The sequence below is a fragment of the Vanessa tameamea genome, chromosome 7, assembly GCF_037043105.1.
Source record: "Vanessa tameamea isolate UH-Manoa-2023 chromosome 7, ilVanTame1 primary haplotype, whole genome shotgun sequence".
Lineage (NCBI taxonomy): Eukaryota > Metazoa > Arthropoda > Insecta > Lepidoptera > Nymphalidae > Vanessa > Vanessa tameamea.
Genome location: NC_087315.1, coordinates 12,868,481 through 12,876,090, shown reverse-complemented (window position 1 = coordinate 12,876,090; position 7,610 = coordinate 12,868,481).

Below are 7,610 nucleotides of genomic sequence, written 5' to 3'. Positions count from 1 at the left end.
CATTGATACAGAATTTGAACTTCTATTCACATAATTTATTTGAAATCTAAATAGCATACCACACACCACAAGAGCCGAGATGGCCAGTAGTAGGACAGGCATGATTGCGGATTCAAACCCAGACAAGCACCGCTGAATTTTCATGTGCTTAATTTGTGTTTATAATTCATCTCGTGCTCGGCGGTGAAGGAAAACATCGCAAGGAAACCTGCATGTGTCTAATTTTACCGAAATTTGACACATGTGTATCCATCAACCCGCATTGGAGCAGCTTGGTAGAATATGCTCCAAACCTTCTTCTCAATGGGAGAGGAGGTCTTAGCCCAGCAGTGGGAATATTTACAGACGGTTACGGTTGTTGTTGAAATACCACACATTAATTCTTTATTCAACCGTAATACTGCAATTTATATGTATATTTATATGTTTAGTAGTGATGTTCTATAAAAAAAAAACTCAAAACTTACTACTATAAAATTATAACATTTAAAAGACACAAGTATCAAAACCGTTTTCGACATTTCACTTGTGACTTACGAAGTGATTTCTTACTGAACACTACTGTATGGAAATCTGAGTGAGCCTGTGTAATTACACGCAAGGCGACGTATTGACATTGTAAGAATCAGTTTTATACAGTAAAGACGGATATATGACCATCTTACCAAAGGATGCGGAAACAGAACATTAGCTTTTCTTACGAAAAAAAAAATGTGACACATATTTATATTTAAGTATTATAAATAAAAATAACAATATTAAATACGAGTGCTATTAGACGAAGTATATAATTAAATAAAAAATGCTTATGTTTAAAAAACGTGGTTGCCCTAATCAAAGGGATGAGATGAATGGTAGCTGGGGTTGCAAGGGAGGGAACCTTGACCCTTCATTTTTGTTTTGACTGCGTTTCTATGTTTTGTTATGTAGCTGCAAATAGACGCGGTGCAGATATTTTTGCATGCAAGTTATGAACAAAAGTTTGCATATATAAATAAATATTCTTGCATATTGCAACATATCATGTCTAAAATTAAACTTGAAGTCTTATTTATTACAAATCAGTTCTATGGGAAACCGCTTGGAATATCCAATCTGAGAGATAACCTAGAGTAATTCAATATATATCTTTTAAACTAATTTAAATATATATATAGTGCAATTTCTTCGTCTAGTCCTTATATACCTACATACCTATTAGATACATACTTATTTCAGATTAAAAAAACGACGTTGATGGGATATCTCATTAGAGAACACTGCAACGTATTTTACTTATAAACAGAAGCATAAATTACCCCTTTACTTATTTATAATTTTTAAAAATGACGAATTTCGCTGCAAATTTTCATTCACCATTTGAAATAATTTTCAGTCTTGAGCAATCTATCTTTATATCATAAACATAAACCTAAATACTGATTTTTATATTTCTAGCATCAGAGTTAACGAATTTCCATACAACATTAATCCTTGTTTAACCTCTTGAAGAGATGAACTCTGAAATCTTCCCTTAGGAATTCCTTGTGAAACGTAGGTGCCATAATCAATTCATGTGTCAAATTCCATCCTGTTAGACCCACCGGCTTAGGCTGTGCGTTGTATGTCTGTCGATCATTTTAATTTTAGGATGAGGATTTAGAACAAGGATTATAAATTTAATCTTATAAACGTAGACACACACATAGACATATTACAAACTACAACAAATATAATAATATTTTTTTAAATATAATCTTTTTTTGACATAATTTGTAGTTATTGGTTTTGTTATGTAAGAGCCGTGATAGCTCGGAGGTTTGAAACCGTGAATCTTGACCGATCATTCTGAGTTCCAACTCAGACACCCGCCATTGCATTTTCATGTTTTCTATTTAGTGTTTATAAACGCCCATCTCATGCTCGTCGGTGACGAGAAAACATCGTGAAGAAACTGCATGTGGCAGTTGAAAAGCGTGGTGGAGAAATTCTCGAAACCTTTTCCTCGAAAAGAAGACAAGGATAGTCCAGCCGCAACAATAACAGGCTATTCATTTCTACTTTTATCACTAGTATAATAAAAAATATATAAGAAGCAAAATATTTAAATAAACCTTAATAATAATAATTAACTGCTTTGTTAATATAGTAGCTAATTCTAAGGCTTCATCCAGAGCGATCGTAGCCAAATCGATCAGAATGACGTCATGAACATTTTCATCATTATTTATATTAATATGGCTAATTATAAGTGTATCCTATATAGAGTACAATTTAAATTAATTTCATCACGTGATGTAACATGATTAAGGTTGAAGTTCTTCTTATTTTAATTAACATTGCACCGTATTATTTACAAAGGTTCTTAGAATTTAACTTGACTCATAAACTTACAGCGTATATTATGTTACCAAAATATATTTAAAACGTGCAGTTAAGCATAACAAATAATTCTTTGTAATTCAAATTAATGGTAACGTTCAATAATTTCCCACTGCTGGGCAAAAAGCTCTTCTCTTAAGGAACTTTTTTTAAGTTAGACGAACCTGCAAATGTGGCAAGACTAGAAGGTAAGGTAAGGTAAGGTAAAGACTGGAAGGCATTGATCATACAATAGGGTATACAGGCTTAATTTTAACAATGACTTTTCTTTTTAAATTCACCTGTTTTTAGGGGAAGAAGTTTAATTAAAAGTGGAGATTATTATATAGGCAATAACAATCATTTCAAGTCGTTCGTAAGTCGTTAAGATTTTATGGCTGAGAATAATTTTACATCGTAAGTCCATTGAAATGTCTAGTGTTGCTAGAGTCAAGAACACGGTCTCACACTATTTTAGTCTAGGAGGGTCAATGAATCACATAAAATAGGCAACGAAAACTGAATATTAGGTGACGGTATCAGACTAGTAAATATTCTAGGTAGAAAAATAATCTTATGATTTAAGGGTAAAACAAAAATAATTTAATTTTCAAAGCGGTCTTTTCCAGGTCAGTTCAGGCCCTGTCTAGCTTTTATGTTAGTAATATGACTTTACCTGCACTGCGGCACAATTCTGTTCAAACAAAGTCTGCAAATTAATCTCAGCTATTAAAAATTCAAACCGAAAAAGAGTAAATGGATTTAGTGTATTCTTTATTTAAAAGGTCTGATGGCAATTGGTGACCACTGCCCATAGACATTAGCACTGAAAAAAAAAAATTCCTTGCATTGACAATGCGTAACCTCGGTAACTAGGATGTTAAATGCCTTGTCACTCACTAATACAATAATACTATGTTTTTACTTTGTTACTAAGTTTGGCAGAATAATATATAAATGGATGATACCTACCTAGACGGGCTTGCACAAAACCTTACTAGTAATTTTATTTCTTAATTATATATTTTCTCTATAATTTCAACAATGTTTTGTAGACTTACTTGTATCATATGAACATCTTTCACGTGTAAAGCGGGTGTTTGAGAAGCGTGCCTCCACTGACCCGCTTCGTCCAAGAAGACTGGAGAGAAGCCGTAGAACGTATGCACACATTCTCCCCCCGCAGTAAGCGTCGCTGGGGCTAGGATAGGATAGGATAGGGTTCTCGGTATACCAGAGAAAACCTCAGAGAATATAGGCTCTCATAGGCAGGGCAACCGGTAATGCGTCACGGTATCATACGCAAGCGATCCCATGACACTCTCCCCCTCAAAGAGTGGGTATCACTGGTTTTTTAGTAAGTCTTCCACTGCACTCGGAGCCGGTGAGTTCCATATACCCCCCATTTTATGGGGGGGAGAGGAATGAGTAAACACGTTTTTCCAGCAAGAACATTACAAAATAGCCTTTGCCAACCCTGAGGCATTTACTATTATTACATTTTATATGCCATGTTAGTTGTGACTTTGTTTTCCACAAATCTGTGTTCCAACATGTGTTCGTCGACTTTAGAGTTCACATCAATTATAGCTGGCGTCCTTGTCCGAGTTCCGACAATATTTCATACAAAATTATTTTTACATGCCTTAAAAATTTATTAGATATATAATTACACAAAATAAGATGTGCAATATATGTGTATATAAAGAAGACACCGTAACCAATATTTCTAGTACTTAAGACCAATACGCTTACCAAAATGATTCTTGGCAATAATCCTAATAAATTTATCATATACTTATAATTCACCAGAATATTCGGTGAAATCACTACTACATATATATTTGTCAAATTTTATTTACAAATATTCTAAATTCGATCTTCGTATTAAGTAAAAGCAGTATTCACTACCAAACTTGTTTTAATACGTATATACATAAAGCTATATATATAAAGCGAAATAATTAAATTCGTATCAAAATTTGGACATTCGTTCATGACTCACTCGTACGTATTTGGTATAAAATATAAAAAGAAACAACCACTGGGCGAGTTCATATCCTTCAAACCATTTACAGTCATATGAAATAAATACACGACCACAAAATTCAATTATACATTTAGAAAACGTCAAATTTATTTTATTTAATTTTAAATTGAATCTGGTATCTCTAGCAATATTACTGATCCATAAGAAGAGAGAGTGATTGAGTGCCTGAAACCTGTAGCTTTAAATATAAGGATAAATATAAGCACACTTTGGGGCATTGGGCGTGTGAGGACCTTACCTCACGCGCCCAAGGTCTTGCGTGTCATATTTCAGGTCCTAAAAAAGACGGAAGCTAGGATGACGTCGCTGCCGTACCAACACTAGTTAACCGTGTGGGAAGTCAAGATCACCTTCACCCTCTGAGCACGGGAGTGGTCGTAGATGCGTTATGTCGACACGAACCCGCAGTCTCTTCGATCCATGCTGAAAATGGTCTTCGCAGTTGTTTTAGAGGTTAAGAATCCCACTAGTGGCTGACAGTGACATATCGGGGGGCCAGTGTCATTTCTGAAGGGTTCCATAGCAAAAAAACAACTGATTGCGGCATTGGACCCAGAAAAACAAAACTGACTTGTCATCAACTTAGTTTGTCTTTTAAATTTATTTCGTTCGCGGTGAAGCAAATCATCGTGAGTAAGCCTGCACGTGTTGGATCAAATTCTAACAAATGTGCATCTAATCAGCATTGGAGAAGCGTGGTGGACTTAACTCCAAAACCTTCTCCAAGAGTTCAACTTGTTAATATTTCTAGGATTATCAATGTCTATGGGTTCTTCACTTTTAAAGTAAGCATATATGTCTTTCACCTCCAATATTGAATGAAATTAGTTAAAAGTATAATATTAAACATTTTAAAAAACAAGCCTTCCTACAAAATGTAGTGTCTGTTAAATATGGAGGAGTAGCTATATCTGCGTCCAAATATTTCGTGTGACAGTGACATCGTAATTTCACGTAAATTTTCAACGACAGGACGAGACGAATAAGTTCTAATTCAACTTAATAAATCAATATTTAAAATAAACAAACTTACATTGAAAGTTAAATAAAAGCATATAAAAAACCAATGCGCGCGAAGCATACAAACGCTTTGTACAGATTATAAACTACAGTAATTCGATACCATACGTTATTTACAAATAAAAAAACATTTATTGAGAACTCTTTAAAATAATTGCAATCAATTGGTTTTCATTGTCCTACCTCGGCGCCATATGTGAAATAGATGTTTGCTAGACTCAATTATACGAGCAACCATATGGTCTATTTATTTTAGCTATTATAACCTTTATATGGATTGATTTAAGAATCAAATTTGCTTAAATATCTGACAACTGTTTACTGTCTCAACTAAAACAAAATGTACTTTGTTAGATGATTAGAATAATCGAATCAAATTTATTCATTCAATTAAGTAGTTTTACACATACTCATTGACTTTCAAATAAAGAACTAAAACCGCTTCGGAAATACGGCCACCTACGAAGAACCTACGAAATCAGCAGATTTATATCTTTTGTCAATTTGTAATTGTTTAAAAATATTCAAAATAATAAACAAACATCCATCCATTAATTGTATAACCTTTTGCAGATAAGTGTCCTTTAATATATATATTTTAATTTAGCAACAGAAGTATTTTTAATGCTTTCTGGGATGCTTTTGTGAAACTGTATATATTGCACCACATTTACTGACTCTGCAGAATTGCAGTAGAGGAAGAGGAGTAATTAGTTTGTTTCCTTGTATGAATATCATAATACCACATCTCCTCATAAAATCATTAATATTTTTCAGTATATATACGGATAATAGCAGCACAAATATAATCTAAAATAGTATTTTTCTTTTTCAAAATTTTATGTAACCAAACGGGAAGTATACCCATATAAAAACATTATTTTCCAAATCGATTCATAAATGACGGAGTTATGAGGTGACAAACATTAAAAAAACAACCAAATATTTCTCTTTAGCGGTTAACAATAAGTTGTTTTCTATCTATTTAATACTTGCTCATAAAATTGCAGAATTTTTGGTCCAGGCCCGGGACAAAACTCTTGGTAATGTTTGATTTCTCTTGCGTCGGAAAGCATATGACCTGCACCCTAACTTCGGTCGTGGTAGATTACCGTCAAATCGTTTTATGTGTATATATACTTGTGCTCTCTGATATTTCTTGTGCCGTTATCTGGTCAGAAAGTCCGATCAGAGTAGTCACCGTGGCCGGTTTAAAATAGACCAAACACGAAATGCATCTTCATTTTTTCTAGAAGAGCAACATTCACATTTATAACCATAGTAACTGGGTAATGTTGATTTACATAACTTTTAATGGGAGCTCGTCAAATAATTCGAATCTAATGCTATTGTCTCGACATACAGACAGGCTCGGCTTGAACCCGCAATGGTCCGTGAAATTACAGACGATGATCGTCTTCGTTATTGCGTAGGAATGTATACAAAAACATACAAGAAATGAATCGTAAAGATTAGTTCTAGTTGTGATTGCAAGACAGAGCAAAGCAGACACACTTAGTTATATTGAAGTTTAAAAATATATTTTCAATTGAGTACAAAAGCTATTGAAAATATATTTAGTTAAATGTATAAATAGCTCTACCAGTCGCGGTTTTGGTAGCGGCAAGATCAAAGAAATACATTTGTGTGTCAGCCTAATACGTTTATCTAATCTCAAGAACGTATATTATGACATGGTGTACTACGATTAAGACATTTTGAAAGGGATAAAGTTGATTTGAGAGACCAATATTCAAAATCAATATTCATTTTTACATTACAAAACTAAGAATCCTCTAAATTAAGTCTCTATATATGGTATGGTTTATGAAAATCAGTTACTCGGGACAGCTGATACAGATAAGATCTTTGGGAACTAAGATGTTATGTGGTTACATTGGTTCCATCAAATTTCAAACCAGAACACAACAGATCTAAGTATTGCGTTTCAGGAGTAGAATACGCGCTGAGTGAGCGGTGCGTTCGCCGGGCTTGCACGAAGCCCTACCAAGTAAATTGTTATTCATTTATCCACAAGTATTGCATTAATGACTCTAACACGACTCACTCCACGTCTACTTTCTTATGCAATTTTTAAATATATTTTTTTTTATTAGACTGACATAGCTTTGTACATATTTAAAATGTTGGCAAAGAGTAACCACTGAGTTTCTTGTTGGTTCTTGTCAATAGAATCTAA